The sequence below is a fragment of the Hordeum vulgare genome, chromosome 3H (assembly GCF_904849725.1).
Source record: "Hordeum vulgare subsp. vulgare chromosome 3H, MorexV3_pseudomolecules_assembly, whole genome shotgun sequence".
Lineage (NCBI taxonomy): Eukaryota > Viridiplantae > Streptophyta > Magnoliopsida > Poales > Poaceae > Hordeum > Hordeum vulgare.
The window spans coordinates 365059383-365079708 of NC_058520.1; positions in this window are offsets into that span (position 1 = coordinate 365059383).

The following is a 20326-nucleotide window of genomic DNA, read 5'->3' on the forward strand; positions in this document are numbered from 1 at the left end:
TGTATGACTCTGCTTTATAACTTGAGTGTCGGGTCATGTGACCCCTGCCTCTATGAATGATGACCCACAAGTATAGGGGACCTATCGTAGTCCTTTCGATAAGTAAGAGTGTCGAACCCAATGAGGAGCAGAAGGATCTGACAAGTGGTTTTCAGCAAGGTAATCTCTGCAAGCACTGAAATTATCGGCAACAAGTAGTTTTGTAACAAGATTATTCGCAACAAGTAGCAAGTAACAAAAGTAACAACGATGCAGCAAAGTGGCCCAATCCCTTTTGTAGCAAGGGACAAGCCTGAAAAAAGTCTTATAGGAGGGAAAACGCTCCCGAGGACACATGGGAAATTCTGTCAAGCTAGTTTTCATCATGTTCATATGATTCGCGTTCGCTACTTCGATAGTTTGATATGTGGGTGGATCGGTGCTTGGGTACTGCCCTTACTTGGACAATCATCCCACTTATGATTAACCCCTATCGCAAGCATCTGCAACTACGAAAGAAGAATTAAGACAAAGCCTAACCATAGCATTAAACTAGTGGATCCAAATCAGCCCCTTACGAAGCAACACATAAACTAGGGTTTAAGCTTCTATCACTCTAGCAACCCATCATCTACTTACTACTTCCCAATGCCTTCCTCTAGGCCCATGTAATGGTGAAGTGTTATGTAGTCGACATTCACATAACACCACTAGAGGAAAAACAACATACAACACATCAAAATATCGAACGAATATCAAATTCACATGACTACTTATAGCATGACTTATCCCATGTCCCCAGGAACAAAAGTGGCTACTCACAAAGCATAATCATATTCATGACCAAAGTGGTAATGAGTAGCATCAAGGATCTGAACATATAATCTTCCACCAAGTAATCCAACTAGCATCAACTACAAAGAGTAATCAACCCTATTAGCAACCTTACAAGTACCAATCGAAGTCGCGAGACGGAGATTGGTTACAAGAGATGAACTAGGGTTTGGAGATGAGATGGTGCTGATGAAGATGTTGATGGTGATGAGTCCCCTCCGATGAGAGGAGTGTTGGTGATGACGATGGTGATGATTTCCCCCTCCGGGAGGGAAGTTTCCCCGGTAGGACGACCCTGCCAGAGCTCTAGATTGGTTCTGCTCAAGTTCCTCCTAGCGGCGGCTGCGATTCCTCCCAAAAGACTCCTCCTGATTTTTTTCAGAACGAAACCCTTCTTGTAGCAAAAAAAAGGGGGACCAGAGGGCCACCAGGGTGCCCACAAGCCCCCTAGGTGCGGCAAGGGGGCGGCTAGCAGGCTTGTGGCCTCCTGCTAGCTCCCCTCTGGTACTTCTTCGGCCCAGTATTTTTTATAAATTCCAAAATAAATCCTCGTGGATTTTCACGGCTTTTGGAGTTGCGTAGAATAGGTATCTCAAACTTGCTCCTTTTTCAAGCCAGAATTCCAGCCGCTGGCATTCTCCCTCTTCATGTAAACCTTGCAAAATAATAGAGAAAAGGCATAAGTATTGTACCAAGAAGTGTAATAACAGCCCATAAAGCGATAAATATCAACATGAAAGCATGATGCAAAATGGACGTATCAACTCCCCCAAGCTTAGACCTTGCTTGTCGTCAAGCGAAAGCCGAGATCAATAAACATGCCCACATGTTTAGAGAGAGAGGTGTTGACAAAACAAGATACGAACATGCATGCATCATGATCATAGTCAGAACAACAATACCATCATATGAACTCTTATGCTAAAGTGAGAATTCCTTCACAAGGTAAAGTATGGATCAAGAGCCTTACTGAGAATTGATAACCGATAGCCTTTAGTCATTGAAGCAATTGCAATTTATCACAACATCGGAAAGAGTCTAATAAGAGCTTGTAAAGCAAATCCACATACTCAATCATCTTTTTGTCTTCTACAACTACTACAACTCACGTGGTACTCATGAGATCAAAGTTTTAGCTGAACACAGAGAAATATACGGGGTTATAGTTTCGCCTCCCAACCACTTAACTCAAGGGTAATGTCAACAATAATAGTTCATGAATAATTACTTCCAAGTTGACATATGAATATAGATATTTCCCTAGCATATGACGTTTGGCAAGAAAAAGGCGAAATAAGGAATTGGTGTAGGTCACCATGACTCTTTCAAAGGCAAAAAGTAAAGGTACAAGATAGGCCCTTCGCAGAGGGAAGTAGAGGTTGTCATGCTCTTTTTAGGTTTGGATGTGTGTCGTCTTAGTGTGGAGGAACGTCACTTTATATTGCCTTTTGTGATAAAGAACTTTATTATGCAGTCGGTCGCTTTTATGTCTTCCTCATCACAGGTTCGTACAAAGCTTATTTTCCACACACTAATAGATCATACATATTAGGGAGCAAGTTTTATTGCTTGAACCGATGACAACTTACTTGAGGGATCTTATTCAGTCCATAGGTAGGTATGGTGGACTCTCATGGCAAAACTGGGTTGAAGGTTTATGGATGCACAAGTAGTATATCTACTTGGTGCGGGAGTTTTGGATAATAAGAGGTGGAAGCAATCGTAACATGCTAAGGGATCTCTAGTCATATAACATTGTTCGGAACCAAGCAAACACAATTCATTATGTTGTCTATCTTGTCCAACATCTACTTCTAAGCATGTAATAGTTTAGTGAGTGTTCACAATCATAGATGGTGTCAAAGATGATATATTTATATGTGAACCTCTCCTTCTTTATCACTTCCTATTAATTGCAACAATGACTAAGGTCTACGTTTGTCCACCCTCAGCAAGTTTCAATCAACATTTTTTTATATGTGAAGCCATCACTTTCCATAAGATCATTACATGATCTTTCATGCTTTTTTTCTTTTATCATTCTCTTCATCATGGCATGAGGCAAGGCCCTTAGCTAAGACACTCTTTATTATATGGCTCACGAGCTCGAATACATCAGGGGTGACACAAAGCAAAACTCAAGCCTAAAACACTAAGAAGTTTAATCTACTAGAGATAGATAAAACCAAAAAGGAACGAACTAAGAAAGGTAAAGGCAAAAGATGTGATGGTGATACGATACCGGGGCAACTCCCCCAAGCATGGCACAAGCCAAGAGGATTGCCCATACCCGTGCTTAGTTGCCTTCCTTTGGAGGTGATGGTGGTGGAGTTGTTGCAGAGGTCTTGAACTTGTTTAATTTCCTCTTGAGCATAAAATTCTCCTCCTTCAGATCATGAATTTCCTCTTCAAGCCTCAACACCCTTTGGCATAATTCCTGCTTACTCCCCTGCAAAAGACGAGAAGGGATAAACAAAATCTTAGGCTTCTTCCTTGAGTCAGGGAGGCTCGACTTCTTGAACTCCACATGCGTGTCTCCAAGTTGAGGTAGAGGAGCCTCCTCCTCATCGGAACTTGTTCCTTCCCTCCCCTTGGGATCATAATCTTCTTCCTCATCAGTGGTCTGACCATAAGGATCCAAGTCCCCATAGACCTTGGGGTTAGCAAGGTAATCGGCCACATAGCTCTCCCCCTTTGAATCTTGAGAAGACATCTTGCTTTAAATCTGCGGCAGAAAACAAGCTCAAAACGAAAACAAAGGAAATTTGCATGATACGAGGGTCAAACCTTTCGGGAGAATATATAGTGAATTTTTTTCGACGAGAAGGAGTACTCTGCAAGAAAATGGAGTCCGGGAAGCACATGAGGTGGTCACAAGCCCCCCAAGCGCGGCGAGGGGGGTGGCCTGTGCCTGGCAGGCTTGTCGCCTCCTCGTGCGCTTTCCGGACTGCTTTAAATTTTTCTATTTTTTCAAAAAATCCAAAATGGAGAAAAATTCCTACTGGAAAAGTTTTGGAGTCGGTTTACTTACCGAATCACATACCTCTTTGTTTTCGGAGTATGAAATAGGCTGATAAATATCCCTTATGTACTCCTCCGGAGTTATGGTATTGATAATATTGCTTTCAACATTTATGGGAGTACCTGAGATATAATGCTTGATTCTCTGCCCATTTACCACTCTCGGAAAATTACATTCCGTGTTGTTGATCTTGATGGCACCGGAACGATATACTTCCTGAACAATGTAAGGACCTTCCCATTTAGAGAGAAGCTTGCGTGCAAAAAATCTTAAACGAGAATTATATAGCAAGACATAATCACCTACATTAAACTCACGTTTCTGTATCCTTTTATCATGCCACCTCTTAACCTTTTCTTTGAACAACTTGGCATTTTCATATGCCTGAGCTCTCCATTCATCAAGTGAGCTAATATCAAATAACCTCTTCTCACCAGCAAGTTTGAAATCAAAGTTGAGCTCTTTGATTGCCCAATAAGCCTTATGCTCTAGCTCAAGAGGTAAATGACATGCTTTGCCGTAAACCATTTTGTACGGAGACATGCCCATGGGATTCTTATAGGCAGTTCTATAAGCCCACAGTGCATCATCGAGCTTCTTAGACCAATTCTTTCTAGACCTATTGACAGTCTTTTGCAGAATTAGTTTAATATCTCTATTGCTTAGCTCTACTTGACCACTGGACTGAGGGTGATAGGGAGATGCAATTCTATGATTGACATCGTACTTAGCAAGCGTTTTACGGAAAGCACCATGAATGAAATGTGAACCACCATCGGTCAGTAGATATCTAGGGACTCCAAATCTAGGGAAAATAACTTCTTTAAGCATCCTGATAGACGTGTTGTGATCAGCACTACTAGATGGGATAACTTCTACCCACTTAGTGACATAATCAACAGCAACTAGGATATGAGTATACCCGTTGGATTTTGGAAAAGGTCCCATATAATCAAAGCCCCAAACGTCAAATGGTTCAATGACAAGTGAGTAATTCATAGGCATTTCCTGATGTTTACCGATATTACCTATTCTTTGACAATCGTCACAAGACAAGACAAACTTACGGGCATCCTTGAAGAGAGTGGGACAATAGAAACCTGATTGCAATACCTTGTGTGCAGTTCTATCTCCCGCATGGTGTCCTCCGTAGGCCTTGGAGTGACACTTCTGTAGGATCTGTCCATGTTCATGTTCAGGTACACAACGTCTAATAACACCATCTACTCCTTCCTTATAAAGGTGAGGATCATCCCAAAAGTAATGTCTCAAATCAAAGAAGAATTTCTTCTTTTGCTGGTATGTGAAACTAGGTGGTATATATTTGGCAACTATATAATTTGCATAATCAGCATACCACGGTGCACAACGTAAAGTATTAATGACATTCAATTCCTCATCAGGGAAGTTGTCATTAATAGGTTGTCGGTCATCAAGAACATTCTCTAACCTAGACAAGTTATCTTCTAGTGGGTTCTCAGCACGCTTCCTATTGACAACTTGCAAATCAAATTCTTGTAGCAAGAGAACCCATCTGGTAAGTCTAGGTTTAGCATCTTTCTTCTCCATGAGGTACTTAATAGCAGCATGATGAGTGTGAATAGTAACTTTGGAATCAACTATGTAAGATCTGAACTTTTCACATGCAAACATGACTGCTAAAAATTCCTTTTCCGTAGTAGCATAGTTTCTTTGGGCACTGTCTAGAGTTTTACTAGCATAGTGAATAACATTCAACTTCTTATAAACTCTTTGTCCTAGAAGAACACCAAGAGCATAATCACTAGCATCACACATGATTTCAAAAGGTAAGTTCCAATCAGGTGGTTGAACAATAGGTGCAGTTATCAAGGCCTTCTTAAGTATTTCGAAGGCTTCCTCACAATCATCGTCGAAAAAAAAGGAATATCCTTTTGCAAGAGATTGGTAAGAGGCCTAGAAATCTTAGAGAAGTCTTTAATGAACCTTCTATAGAAACCAGCATGACCAAGGAAACTTCTTATACCTTTGATATCTGTGGGGCATGGCATTTTCTCGATCGCATCAACCTTAGCCTTATAGACTTCAATACCTCTTTCAGAAATTTTATGTCCTAAGATGATGCCTTTATTAACCATAAAGTGGCACTTCTTCCAATTCCAGACAAGGTTGGTGTCTTTACATCTCTGCAAGACTCGATCAAGGTTGCTGAGGCAATCATCAAAAGAAGACCCGTAAACGGAGAAGTCATCCATGAAAACCTCAACAATCTTTTCACAAAAGTCAAAGAATATAGCCATCATACATCTTTGAAAGGTAGCAGGTGCATTACATAAGCCAAAAGGCATATGTCTGTTAGCAAAGGTACCGAAGGGGCAGGTGAAACTGGTTTTCTCCTGATCAGATTGTGCAACAGGTATTTGGGAGAAACCAGAATAACCATATAGAAAGCAGAAGTGTGTGTGTTTAGACAGTCTTTCTAGCATTTGGTCGATAAAAGGCAGAGGGTAATGATCTTTCCTAGTGGCCTTATTCAATTTTCTAAAATTGATCACCATCCTATAGCCAGTAATAATCCTGTGTGGGATCAATTCATCCTTATCATTAGGGACAACGGTAATACCTCCCTTCTTAGGGACGCAATGCATCGGACTTACCCAATCACTATGAGCAAAAGGATAGATAATACCCGCTTCCAGGAGCTTTAGTATTTATTTTCTTACTACCTCTTTCATCTTAGGATTTAATCTCCGTTGATGATCGACAACTGGTTTGGAATTAGGATCGGTTTTAATCTCGTGCTCGCATAGATTGGGACTAATGCCCTTAAGATCATCAAGAGTATATCCAATAACAGCACGGTGCTTCCTCACAGTTTTTAGTAACTTCTTTTCTTCATGCTCTGAGAGACAAGCAGTAATTATAACAGCATATATCTCTTTTTCATCAAGATAAGCATTCTTAAGAGTATCAGGCAACTGTTTAAGCTCGAACACAGGATCACCCTTTGGTGGGGGTGGATCTCCAAGCAGTTCAACAAGCAAATTATTCTTAAGGATAGGATATTGTTCTAAGACAACTCTATCTATCTCATCCCTTTCATCCATATGCATATCGTTTTCATGCTCAAGCAAGTATTGCTCTAAAGGATCAGTACGAGGCACGACAATAGAAGCTAGAGCAATAATTTCATCCTTACTAGACAACTCTTTTTCATGATGTTGTCTACCAAACTTGGAGAAATTGAACTCATGTGACACACCTTCAAAGCCAACAGTGACATTTTGCTTCTCACAGTCAATATGAGCATTGACGGTATTGAGGAAGGGTCTGCCAAATATGATGGGACAAAAGCTATCTTGTGTGGTATCAAGAACGAGGAAATCAGCAGGATACTTTGTTTTACCACAAAAGACTTCAACAACTCTAACAATTCCCACAGGGCAGATAGTATCTCTATTCGCAAGCTGAATAGTGACATCAATAGGTTCCATCTCAACGGGTGCAATCTCGTCTTTAATTTCATCATATAAGGATTGAGTTATTGCACTAACACTAGCACCCACATCACATAAACCATGATAACAATGATCTCCTATCTTAACGGAAACAACAGGCGTGCAAATAACAGGCTTATGTTTGTCTCTAGCGTCAGGTTTAGCAATTCTAGCAGCATCTTCACAGAAGTGAATATCATGGCCATCAACATTGTCGGACAGAAGATCTTTGATAATAGCAATGCTAGGTTCAACACTAATTTGCTCAGGGTGTGTAGGTGTTCTAATGTAGCCCCTACGTATCAGAGTTGAAGCTTTAGAATGATCCTGTATCCTAGCAGGGAAAGGTGGTTTCTCAATGTAAGCACTGTGAACAATAGGATCATTATAGGCAATGACTTTCTCTTCAACTGGATTGGGTTTAACTGCATTGACTTATAAGGGAGGACGATATTTAAACCACTTCTATTTGGGGAGATCAATATGAGCAGCAAATGATTCACGCAATGAAGCTACTATCTCACAGTCAAGTCCATACTTAGCGCTAAAATCACAAAAAATATTTGTTTCGACAAAGGATTTAACGCAATCAAACTTGAAATTCATACCTGACTCCTTACCTTCATCAAGCTCCCAATCTTCAGAGTTGCATTTAATTCTTTCCAATAAATTCCATCTGAAGCCAATATCTCTCTTCATAAAAGAACCGGTACAAGAAGTATCAAGCATGGTGCGCTCATCATGAGAAAGCCGAGCATAGAAGTTCTGAGTGATAATTTCTCTCGAGAGCTCATGGTTGGGGCATGAATATAACATTGATTTAAGCCTCCCCCAAGCTTGAGCGATGCTTTTTCTTTTACAAGGCCAAAATCATGAATATAATTCCGATCACGATGTACTAGATGCATAGGATAAAACTTTTGATGAAATTCCAATTTCAACCGGTTGTAGTTCCATGATCCAGTATCATCACATAGCCTATACCATGTCAATGCCTTATCCCTCAAAGTTAAGGGAAAGACCTTCTTCTTGACCTCATCCTCAGGCAAACCTGCAAGCTTAAATAAACAAAAACTTCATCTACATGGATTAGATGCAAGTTTGGATTTGATGTTCCATCTCCTATAAAAGGAATAGCTAGCAGTTTCTCAAGCATACTCGAAGGAAATTCATAGCAAATATTTTCAGTAGGTGCAGCAAGTTGAGGAGCAACTACTTGTGCTTCTGTTCGAGCTGAAGATACCACGAACAAGCTCCTCAAAGGATTAGTTTCCAAAGTGACAAGTGACAATAAATTTCAGCACACTATATAAATGTTTCTTTACCAATTTCCACTTACCAAAGGCGCTTCACTCCCAGGCAACAGCGCCAGAAAAGAGTCTTGATGACCACAAGTATAGGGGATCTATTGTAGTCCTTCCGATAAGTAAGAGTGTCCAACCCAACGAGGAGCGGGAGGATCTAACAAGTGGTTTTCAACAAGGTAATCTCTGCAAGCACTGAAATTATCGGCAACAAGTAGGTGTGTAACAAGATGATTCGCAGCAAGTAGCAAGTAACGAAAGTAACAATGGTGCAGAAAAGTGGCCCAATCCCTTTTGTAGCAAGGGACAAGCCTGGACAAAGTCTTATAGGAGGTAAAACGCTCCCGAGGACACATGGGAAATTCTGTCAAGCTAGTTTTCATCATGTTCATATGATTCGTGTTTGCTACTTTGATAGTTTGATCTGTGGGTGGACTGGCGCTTGGGTACTGACCTTACTTGGACAAGCATCCCACTTATGATTAACCCCTCTCGCAAGCATCTGCAACTACGAACGAAGAATTAAGACAAAGTCTAACCATAGCATTAAACTAGTGGATCCAAATCAGCCCCTAATGAAGCAACGCATAAACTAGGGTTTAAGCTTCTGTCACTCTAGCAACCCATCATCTACTTACTACTTCCTAATGCCTTCCTCTAGGCCCAAGTAATGGTGAAGTGTTATGTAGTCGACGTTCACATAACACCACTAGAGGAAAAACAACATACAACACATCAAAATATCGAACGAATACCAAATTCACATGACTACTTATAGCATGAGTTATCCCATGTCCTCATGAAAAAAAGTGACTACTCACAAAGCATAATCATATTCATGACCAGACAGGTAATGAGTAGCATCAAGGATCTGAACATATAATCTTCCACCAAGTAATCCAACTAGCATCGACTACAAAGAGTAATTAACACTGCTAGCAACCTTACAAGTACCAATCGGAGTCGCGAGACGGAGATTGGTTACAAGAGATGAAATAGGGTTTGGAGATGAGAGGGTGCTGATGAAGATGTTGATGGTGATGAGTCCCCTACGATGAGAGGAGTGTTGGTGATGACGATGGCGACGATTTCCCCCTCCGGGAGGGAAGTTTCCCCGGTAGGACGACCCTGCGAGAGCTCTGGATTGGTTCTGCTCAAGTTCCGCCTCGCGGCGGCGGCGATTCCTCCCGAAGGCCTCCTCTTGATTTTTTTTGGAACGAAACCCTTCTTGTAGCAGAAAAGGGGGGCCAGAGGGCCACCAGGGTGCCCACAAGCCCCCTAGGCGCGGCTACGGGGGGCGCCTAGCAGGCTTGTGGCCTCCTGCTGGATCCCCTCTAGTACTTCTTCGGCCCAATAATTTTTATAAATTCCAAAAAAATCCTCGTGGATTGTCACAGCTTTTGGACTTGCGCAGAATAGGTATCTCAAACTTGCTCCTTTTTCAGGCCAGAATTCCAGTTGCCGGCATTCTCCCTCTTCATGTAAACCTTGCAAAATAAGAGAGAAAATGCATAAGTATTGTACCAAGAAGTGTAATAACAACCCATAAAGCGATAAATATCAACATGAAAGCATGATGCAAAATGGACGTATAAATGAACATATTATGCAAGACTCTTTCGAGTCTTCTAAATAAATGTTGTGTTGTTGTATGGTTATGTTGTGATGCCATTGTTGCAATTATGCATATCGATTATGTCATGCGTACGTGTGATGCACTATGATATGTATGGGATTCGACACCTAGTCGTATGCCCTTAGTAGCTCTCTATATAGAGAAATGCCCCTTTGTGATTCCACCGAGCCTTGGTAGTTCACTATTGCTCCAGACACATTGGTTGACCGGCATGTATCCTTCTTAGCTCGTGTGTCTGTCCCTACGGGGAAATGTCACGCGGTGTAATGGAGACCTTGTAGCTTGCTACGACTCGCCTACACTCGCTGACGACCGACACCTGCTTTGCTGGGTTATGTATGCATGTCTCTGTACATCCGAGCCACTTGAGTTTATGACTAGATATGTCGACCCGGGTTCTTTGACATAGGAATGCTAGCGACACAAATACATACGTGAGTCAAAAGGCGCAAACGCTCGAGGATAAGGTAAGGTGGCAGTCGTGGGGTTAACCGTGCGTGAGACCACAAAGGGATGCAATGTGTTACAGGCTGGATTCCTATGGCTTAGGATTGGGGTCCCGACACAAATATAGAATTCAAATAAGACTTAACTCTTTTATCAAGAATAATGTGAACATAAACCCACAATTCATGGGATCCCAACAAATGCACCGCACAAAAGAATTACATCGGATGGACCAAAGCAAAGATGGGATGATCATCGTATTGAAGATCAAGAGAGAGATAGAGAGATAGCCATCTAGGTTCTCACTACGGACCAGTAGGTCTGTGGTAAACTACTCACACATCACCATGGGAGCAGTAAGGTTGATGTAGATGCCCTTAGTGATTGATCCCCCCTCTGACACAACACCAGAACAGGGCTCCAAATGGGCACACGGAGGAATAGAGACTTGCATTAGCAGAAAAAGTGTTCCGGGAGGCTTCCTAGGATTTGCAGGATATTTAGGAATTTATAGGCCATAAAGGGACGATGGGAGGCGCTAGGAGGGGGGTCAGTACACATCAATGTGCGACCACCCCCTAGGTGCACCCTCTTGTGTGCCGCAGCTCTCATTCAGCCTGTGGTCTCCTCGTGAAGCTTCCATGTATTCGTTTGGTCCAGAAAAGACCATAATTTTTGTGGCAATAGGACTTCATTTGCTACTCTAAACTTGAAAACCCCAAAACATGCAGAAAAGAACAACCGACACTGGGCAGTGTGTTAATAGGTTAGTGCTCAAAAATAATATTATTTGGTAAATAAATACCCAAAAATATCCTAAAATGATAATATTATAGCATGGAACAATTAAAATTATAGATAAATTGGAGACGTATCATGCAATTTGTCTCGGCTGCGTACCTAAGGTAAATTAGCCCATATAGGCCACTAGTTTGGATAGGGTAGGCACGGGCTGATGATTCTTGTCCAAAATAGTTTCTAGACAAAAAATTGGAGGAATTACTGAGGTAAAATGGTTTGGTAAATGGGACATAGATGTTTTCATACTTAAATGTGGTAGGAAGGAGACTGGAGAAATTTCAGAAGAATTTGACAAGTCTTGAACATAGTTCCTTTACAAGTGCCAAATTGGTCCAGAAAGAAGGTTTTGATGCCGTGCTCACATGGCATGATGGATTTGGATGAAATTTGGTGTAGGGAGGTAATCTAGGGGTTTGTACACAGTTCCCCTCGTGGATGTAAACTTGGAGGAATTATTGGGAGAGATTGCTTGGGTGGTTTACACTAAAAATTTGTGGGTGGGTGTTATATAGGAGGGTTCATAATATGGAAAAAATTCTGGAATTATGGCCACTTTTGTAATATAGTTCCTTCACAAGCTCAAAGTGGGTCTAGGAACTACAATTGGATGCCATTCTCACCATGAGCATGTGATTGTAAATGTTTTTACATATTCATGGCGCTGATGAGTCAAAGAAGTTATGGTAAGTTTCCTCAAATTTTGGGAAACACAAAAATATAGGTTGCTTCACAACCTAAGGCAAAAAGGGATGTTCCTTTAATAGAGAAGGGAATATTAGAATGAAATAGAACTTGTATTTGAGCTAGGATAGAATTGGCATGATCTTGGATTTTTTTTGAAAGCTTTGATTCACTTGGGAAAGGAAAGGAAAAAATATTCCCAAGATTCTAAGTCCATAGAGATATTCAAATGAAAATCCAATGCAAATTGCAAACACAATGCGATTAGGTTTTTGAAAAGAGAAGTTATGAAAATCACGGTGTCACACCCCACTTGCCAGGTTTGTGATAAGTCCATTTTGCATCATGAATTCGTCTTGATATTTATGTTATTATTATCCATTATTCCTCATTATGGTGCAATTCTTATGTATTTCCTCTGTGACTATGCAAGGTACATCACAAACAGGGAAATTACTGGAAACTGGAATTCTGGACATGAAAACCAAGAAAAAGGCTAAGAAGTGACTGGTCCAAATGTTCTAAAATTGCACGGAGAAGTTTTATGGAATATATAAGAATTATCGGGCCAAAAATTATACTAGAGGGGGGCCACTTCTGGCCACAAGCCAATAGGGCGTGCCCACACCCCCCTTGGCACACCATGATGGCTTGTAGGGCCCCAGCAGTTCTCTCGACTCCCCTTCTCCTATATCGTGTGTTCTACCCTAGAAAAAATAGAAGGGTACTTTTGGCACGAAGCACCGCCGTCTTGATGTGGAAAAATGGGTAGATACCCTTTTGCTCTTCGGTAGAGAGATTCTATTGGGGAAACTTCCCTCCGGGAGGGGGATGTTGAAGCCATCATCATCACCAACACTTCCTCCTTCGTGGTAGAACCAATCTTCATCAACATCTTCACTAGCACCATCTTATTTGAAACCCTATTTCATCTCGTGTATTCAATCTTCGTATCAAAACCACAGATTGGTACCTATGGGTTACTGGTAGTGTTGATTACATCTCGTAGTTGATGTTTGTTGGTTTGCTTGGTGGAAGATATTATGTTCAGATCCTTAATCACCATTATTATTCATGTGATCTTGAACATGTTGATGAGGTGTGAGTAGTTACTATTGTTCTAGAGGACATGGCATATATCTTTGTAAGTGATTAATTTTCCCTAAGTAGTTCTCGTGGTTGATGACAATGCCATTTGCGGACTAATCGTGTGCATTAAGCTTTCAGATATTAACTCGTGGCACAAGACAATTTTCTACCCCTCGGTGGTTAAAAGATAGGACGGTTATTTTCTGTCGATTTAGTGTTGGTGGACTTGAGTCATAGGAAATCTATACTATCAAGAGGGGTCTGCATTTCGAAAGGTTGGGTGGAATCATCACGTACACAGTTGTACACCTTTACCTTCCCGACACTTTCGAGATCATGTTCCCTCTCACATAGCCTCAGTTTCACCTAAGAGGAAGTACCGCTCCAGCGGTACTACTGCCCTAGGTTGCAGTATCCACTTGCGCTTATATGAGCTGGCGGAGCCTTTGCCTTGTTAAGTGGAAGTAACGCTGGGGTGGAAGCGGTAGTGCCGCTCGGGCGGTTCTGCTGCCCTCCACTTCTGGGGTACTACCACTTATTTGTTGCTCCCTGGGTAACTGCCTTGTTTGAGCTAAATTAGAGCGACACTAATCAGCGGTAGTACCGCTCCATGCGGTAATGTCGTACTACCATCCTCTGATTTGGATAGTCCTCCTTCCTACAGTGCTAAGCGGAAGTACCACTCGCAAGAAAGCGGTATTACCGCTCCGGTGGCACTACCACCCCCTCTGACTATGTCAGCTGTATGGGATCCCAGAACTTCCATACAAGCGGAAGTACCGCTCACCAGAGCACTACGACCACTTATGTTCATCCTGTGTGCAGAAAATGGTTAGATTTTCTTCCACTATATAAGTGTGTCTTCTTATCTAAGTGGACTTACCTCTTTTACCAAAAAGCTCCATTGTTGCTCCTAAGCTCATTCTTGCCCGATCTCTCTCCCTAGCCATCGAATATCGTTGATTCTCTAGCGTTTGGAGGAGAAGGCATTGATCTACATTTCCACCAAGATAAATTTTATTTCCCCCATTAATCCCTTGCAGATCTTGTTACTCGTGGGTGATTTATCACCCTAGATGGAAGAAGTCACCTCGAAGCCATATTCCATTTTGGTGAAGTTTCGTGGTGTTGTTATGAGCCTCCAATTAAGTTGTGGAGATTGCCCCAACATTGTTTGTAAAAGGTTTTGTTGCAGCCTTCAAGTGCACCACTAGGGGAATCACGATATCTCTTATTGTGTTAGGGCGTGAGGAGAATATGGTGGCATTAGTGACATCTTAGGGATAATTGTTCCTGCACACCACTCCAACGGAGACATACTTCCCCTCGAAGGGAAGGAACTTCGGTAACATATCCTTGTCTTCATGGGTTCCACTTGTGGTTACTTATTACCTTTACTTTGTATTTTTTACTTGCTTGTTATTGTTGTTATTAGCATCATATAGGTTGCTCACCTAGTTGCATATCTATACAACCTTTATTTTGCTGAATTTAATTTGTTAAAGAAAAGCTAAAAATTGGTAGTTTCCTATGCACCCCTCTAGTGAACCATATCGATCCTTTTGATTGGTATAAGAGCTACGTATCTTTGTTAAGGGTGTCACCACCCAAAGAGTATGGTTAACGACGGGGATCGGCTTGTGGATTTACCCGAGGCCATGGGTGTGAACACGGTCTGATGACAGTATTTACCTCAGGCAATTTCCTCACTTAAATATTCTATGGTGACTGAGGTCATATCCATGTCTAAAGATTTCCTTGATGGGCTCAAACTCTCTACTAATCCGTTGCAAGTGGTTAACCCCACTACTTCGGATTCGGATGCCAACACCGATAAGGAGAGGGCTAGTAGTGATAAGGATAAGTTGCCTCAAGTAAGGAGTGGGACGAATACCATTGCCTCAGTTCCTCCCCCCATGGTCTATGGAGGACCGGTCCACCCACCGCATATCATCAACCTTGGTCCTCCTCCTAAAGTTGTTAACAATTATTTTGCTAATTGGGTTTTTTGTATCAAGTCTCATTTGCATAACATTTCAACACAACTTTGGAGAATCATTGATAAAGCGTAGTACCCACATGATCCAAGCAACCTCACTCCAAGAGAAGAGGTCGGCAATCAAGTCAATCACTCTGCTTGTTCATGCTTCAGTCTGCTTTCCCCATTGAAGATCTTGCTCACTTGCGTCCTTTCACTCATGCTAAGGATTGTTGGGAACACATTGTTTCGATGTACAAGGGAATCTCAAGTATTCGACGGGCCAAATTTGAGGTGGTTCTTGATGAGGCCGATGAATCTGATATGCTTGATGATGAGGACCCTCGAAGCCTTACCAAAGAGTGACAACTCTGGCTATCACCCTTCAAGATCATGGAAGCAAGGATACATATGACAACTGGATCAAGCGTAAGTTTCTCAAGGCCATCATGCCATCCAACAAGGCCATCATTGCGATGTATTCGATGAATTCATGGCCAAGAACATATTTAACAAGACTGCCAACAATGCTCTAGCTCGTGTCGAACAGTCAAGGAAAACCACACCCAACCTAGTTTTGAAGGCCAAGGTGGTTTCGGAGGAAGAAGAAGAATAAGAGGAGATTTGTTCCAAAGACACCAAATATGCTTACGACAAGCACATGGCTGTTGCATTAAGGAAATTTTGCGGCAAGAAGAGAAACTCAAGGCCCAACTTCTCCAAGAACAACTCTAGTGGGTCTAAGAGCAAGCAACATGTGAGTACTTGCTACAATTCTGGCAATGTGAGTCACTTTGTGGTGGATTGTCCGTATGAAAAGAGGGAAGCCAATGGTGGCAAGATCATTCGCAAAGACAAAGCCAAGTCCTTCCCCAACAAGAACAACTTCTCCAAGAGGATGCCTCAAAAGGTGTTGGTGGCTCGATAAGAGTACTTCTGCAATGATGATGATGATGCAAGTGGTAAAGTAATGGCAATGGACACGATGTCCATTGCATCCTCCTCTCCAACCAATGTGTCTCTCTTCAACTCCCCCAATGAGAACCGCATTGCCAAGTGCCTTATGGCCAAGGCATCCAACAAGGTAACCTCCAACATCAAAACTAATGTTTCCACTAATGCTTCTTCTGCAGATAGTGGATATGAAAAGGAGGAGGTAAAAGTTGAGGAGAATTCATTTGATAAATTCATGAGAAAAATCAAGGGTGATACTAAGAAGAACTTTGTTTCTCTCTTGGAGCAACTAGGTGATGCTAGTGATCACATTGAGTCTCATGAAGACAACATCTCTCAATTAGAGGGACATAGTCGTGACTATGCCGATGAGATAGCGGATCTTTACATTGCTCTTGATGAAGATCGAGGTCTTCGTTTAACTCTTGAGTAGTCACACAAAGATGACCTTGCTAAAATACAAAAATATCACGATCATGCTCTTGTTCATTCTCGTGTGCTCCAATCTGAAAAGGTTTCACTTGGGGTTGACCATGATAGACTCAATGAAGAGTTTGTCACACTTGAAAAGGCTCACAAGGCTTTGAAGAGTTCTCATGCTTCTCTAAAAGAGTCTCATGTTCAACTCCAAGTAAAACTTACTAAGGAAATAGGCACATGTTATCCTTTCGTGCTCATTGATAATGTCAATACTACAAACCCTTGTTAGCATGTGCATCTTATGGAGGAAAATGCCAAGTTGAAAGAGCAACTTTAGAAAGGCCTCGTGACGTGCATCCAAGGTGAGATGAACCTCAATGACCTTTTGAGCAATTAAGAGAAAGTGGTTGCAAAGGAAGGAATTTAGTCTGCACCCAAGTCCAAGAATAAAAAGAAGGTAAAGACCAGAAAACCTCCCCGCTCAAGGAAACATTTGTTAAAGGTGGGAAGGGTACTCATAAGAAGAAGAAGGACAAGACTGTGGGTGGTAATTCGAATAAGGGAAAAACCACTCCGTCCAACAATGACAACGGCTTTAACCCCTCTTATGTTTTATGTCGTGCTAGTGATGGACATGTTTTTGCTAAATTTGTTGGTTCTTCTTATGAATACATTGAATGTTCTATTTGGGTTCCTAAGACCCTGTTTACTAACATGAAAGGACCCATTAAAGAATGGTACCTAAATCCAATCGTTGATCTCTTGTAGGAGTTTTCTTCCGGAGGAGTGTCATGGTTGCTTGATAGTGGAGCAACAAATCATATGACTGGAAGCAAGGACTTGGTGGTGGACGTTCATCCTAAGCCATCCTTATCCACTCAAGTATCCTTTGGTGATGATGCGATTTCAAAGGTACTAGGCCTTGGCAAGGTGGTAATCTCTCCAGAATTATCCATTGAAAATGTCATGCTTCTTGATAACCTTGCATACAATTTACTCTCCGTTCTCCAACTTGCACGCATGGGCTTTTGTATCTTCTTTTGTGTTGACACCGTGCCCTTTTGTGGAGCAAGACTCTTAAAGTAGACTTTGTTGGGCATGTCGAGAATGGTCTCTATGTGGTTAACTTTTTAGAGCGACCCACTAAGACTGTGACTTGCTTAATGGCTAAAGTTGATGTGGAATGGCTTTGGCATCGTCAGCTAGCTGTGGGGACCCCGACTTGTAAGTCGTGATCACCGAATGCACGTGTACAATGATCCAGAGATCAATGCTCACTGAAGACACAAAAGTTGAATAAAAAAGTCTTACATCCACACATACCGTCTAATACAAATAAGGACCAATAAGGCCAAGTCATTACAAAGGTAGGGACTTGAAGGCTTACACATCAAACACAACTAACAACGGAAGAGTTTGTTGAAAGCGTGAACCCATGCCATCTGCCTTAACCTACATGCATTCTGACTCGGAAGAGTCCTAGTTTGCATGTTCGTCACTGACGAACTCTTCTCCGAACTCCCGCTCTTCCATGAATGGCCTATTAAATAACCAGTGGCAAGCCAATGAGTACTTTGAATGTACTCGCAAGCAACCAATGATATGGAGCAAGGCAATCATGAAGTATGCCATAATGCTAGTGTGATATTTTGTGGAAAGCAGATTTTTCGCTAGTGCAATAGCATGATCAAGTTCTCGTGTAGCACGCATCATAAGTTAATGGTAACCGAGTGAACAGGTTACAAATATCAATATCAACTGAGGATTGAACGACCCATGTTCACCCATCATGCCAAGTCATCTGACTTAGCTGATCACTCGTACTGCCACCATTCCCCCCCCCCACACACACACTTGGATTTAGCGAAAACTCTTGGACGTAGTTTAAGCAGCACCACCCAACTATCCTTGACCGTGGACAAGGCTATTCAAATAGTTTTACACTCCGCAGAGTTTGCACACTTTACCCACAAGATTCGGGAAACTTCCGTGTCAGCACACGACTCGTGACATTTCTCATACCCGAGGTAAGTACCTGAACATCACCTTTCCCATGATGATACTAGCAAAGAGTCCACTCGCTGGTGAAAATCCATCGTGATGTAGATCACATGTATCATCCACAAGGGCATGCAACGTTGTGCCCGGCGTCTGTAAAAATAGCCCATTGTCACCCTTCCTTGGCACGACCCCGTCTCGAGAGTGACCATGTCACTCCCTTCACTAGTAATGCGGGCTCTCTACTAGCATCGACCATAGTAATCAGCAAAGCCCTGTCCCATAAGTGGTATTGTGGTCGTACATGTAAGGTTCGGACGGTCGAAAAATCTTAAATCTAATCCCTTTTTTAGAAACTACACACACAGCCGGCCTCCGTATACCACTCCCTCATCAAGTGGTTACCTAGTTCAACACATCACCCTCCAGCATTACTTGCACCCAACGGTTTTTTCCAAAACATTTGAAATCACCTCCTTTTACTGTCTCCATGCATGTGCCCAACCACGCCTAGCACTACCAGAAACCTAAATACATCCAACCCGCACAACCCTCATGGGAAGGTAGGGTCATGCCTAAGTGCAAGCATCAACGAGGAGTTATTGGAAACAACCGACCAAGGCGATCACCGATTCAACATGTTTCAATGCATCAGAACGATGTGCTATTTGATATGCATAAAAGTAGTTTATAATACATTGTCAAAGGGTTGCTTGCCATGGTCAAATAAGTCTCCAGAGTCTTCAAGATCTTCTAGTCCAAGCCCCTCGTCAGCAACGCAATCTATCGCTGCAATATGAAGTGGCAAAAACAATCACTCAACCAAAACAGGCAAAATATCCTACTCGAAAAAATATCACACCAATTTTTAAAAATACTAGGATGAGTGTAGGTTCTGTAAAAATCTTTGGGTTATTTATTTGGACTGCAAAAAGTTCTAGAAGCTATTTTAACAGAATATTAAAATGCCTAAAATAGGGTTTTAAAATAATATAGTGCATGCAACCTTTCGCAAAAATTGCACAAGTGGCACCCTAAAATACTACATAATATTACAAGATTTGTGGTGGAAGAATATTCGAATTTGGATAAATATTCAAGTGTGTAATTTTTACAAAGCAGAATTTAAAAGGAAAAAAGAAAAGGGGCCACAACTCCTGGGTCAGGAGTTGTTGGCCGAATTGGCCCAGCCAACAAACCAGCCAAGGCGGACCACGCGCGCGCACCCGCGAGGGTTTAAACCCGACAAGCGGGGCCCAACCGCAAGTGGCAGTGAGGGGAGGCGAGAGAGAGGTGAGGATGACAGGTGGCCCCCACGTGTCTTCTTCAACCTCAAGACAAAGAGGGTGGCAAGTTCATCGGTCACGATAGAGGACACAACGAGTGCAACTACAGGTGGAAATGGGTCCACGGGCGAGCCGCCGTTTGACTGGTGGTGGAGGAAGGAGCCGGGGTGCAGGGAGTCACTGGCGACGAGGTCCTCCGGCACATGAGCTTCTGGAGGGTGGTCGTCGGGGCCGAATCCTGCAACAAAAGAATAGGGGAGAGAGGGGAAAGCATTAGGAAGCTGTTGCAGCCCCTTTGGAAAAGAAATGAGAGCCGGAGCGGCCATGTACCCAGGGATTCTTGTAATCCCGATGCGGCGAATCTGGAGCTCGATCTCGAGCTCGGGGGTTCTTGGCGATGAATGGTTGGCTCATGGGTGCG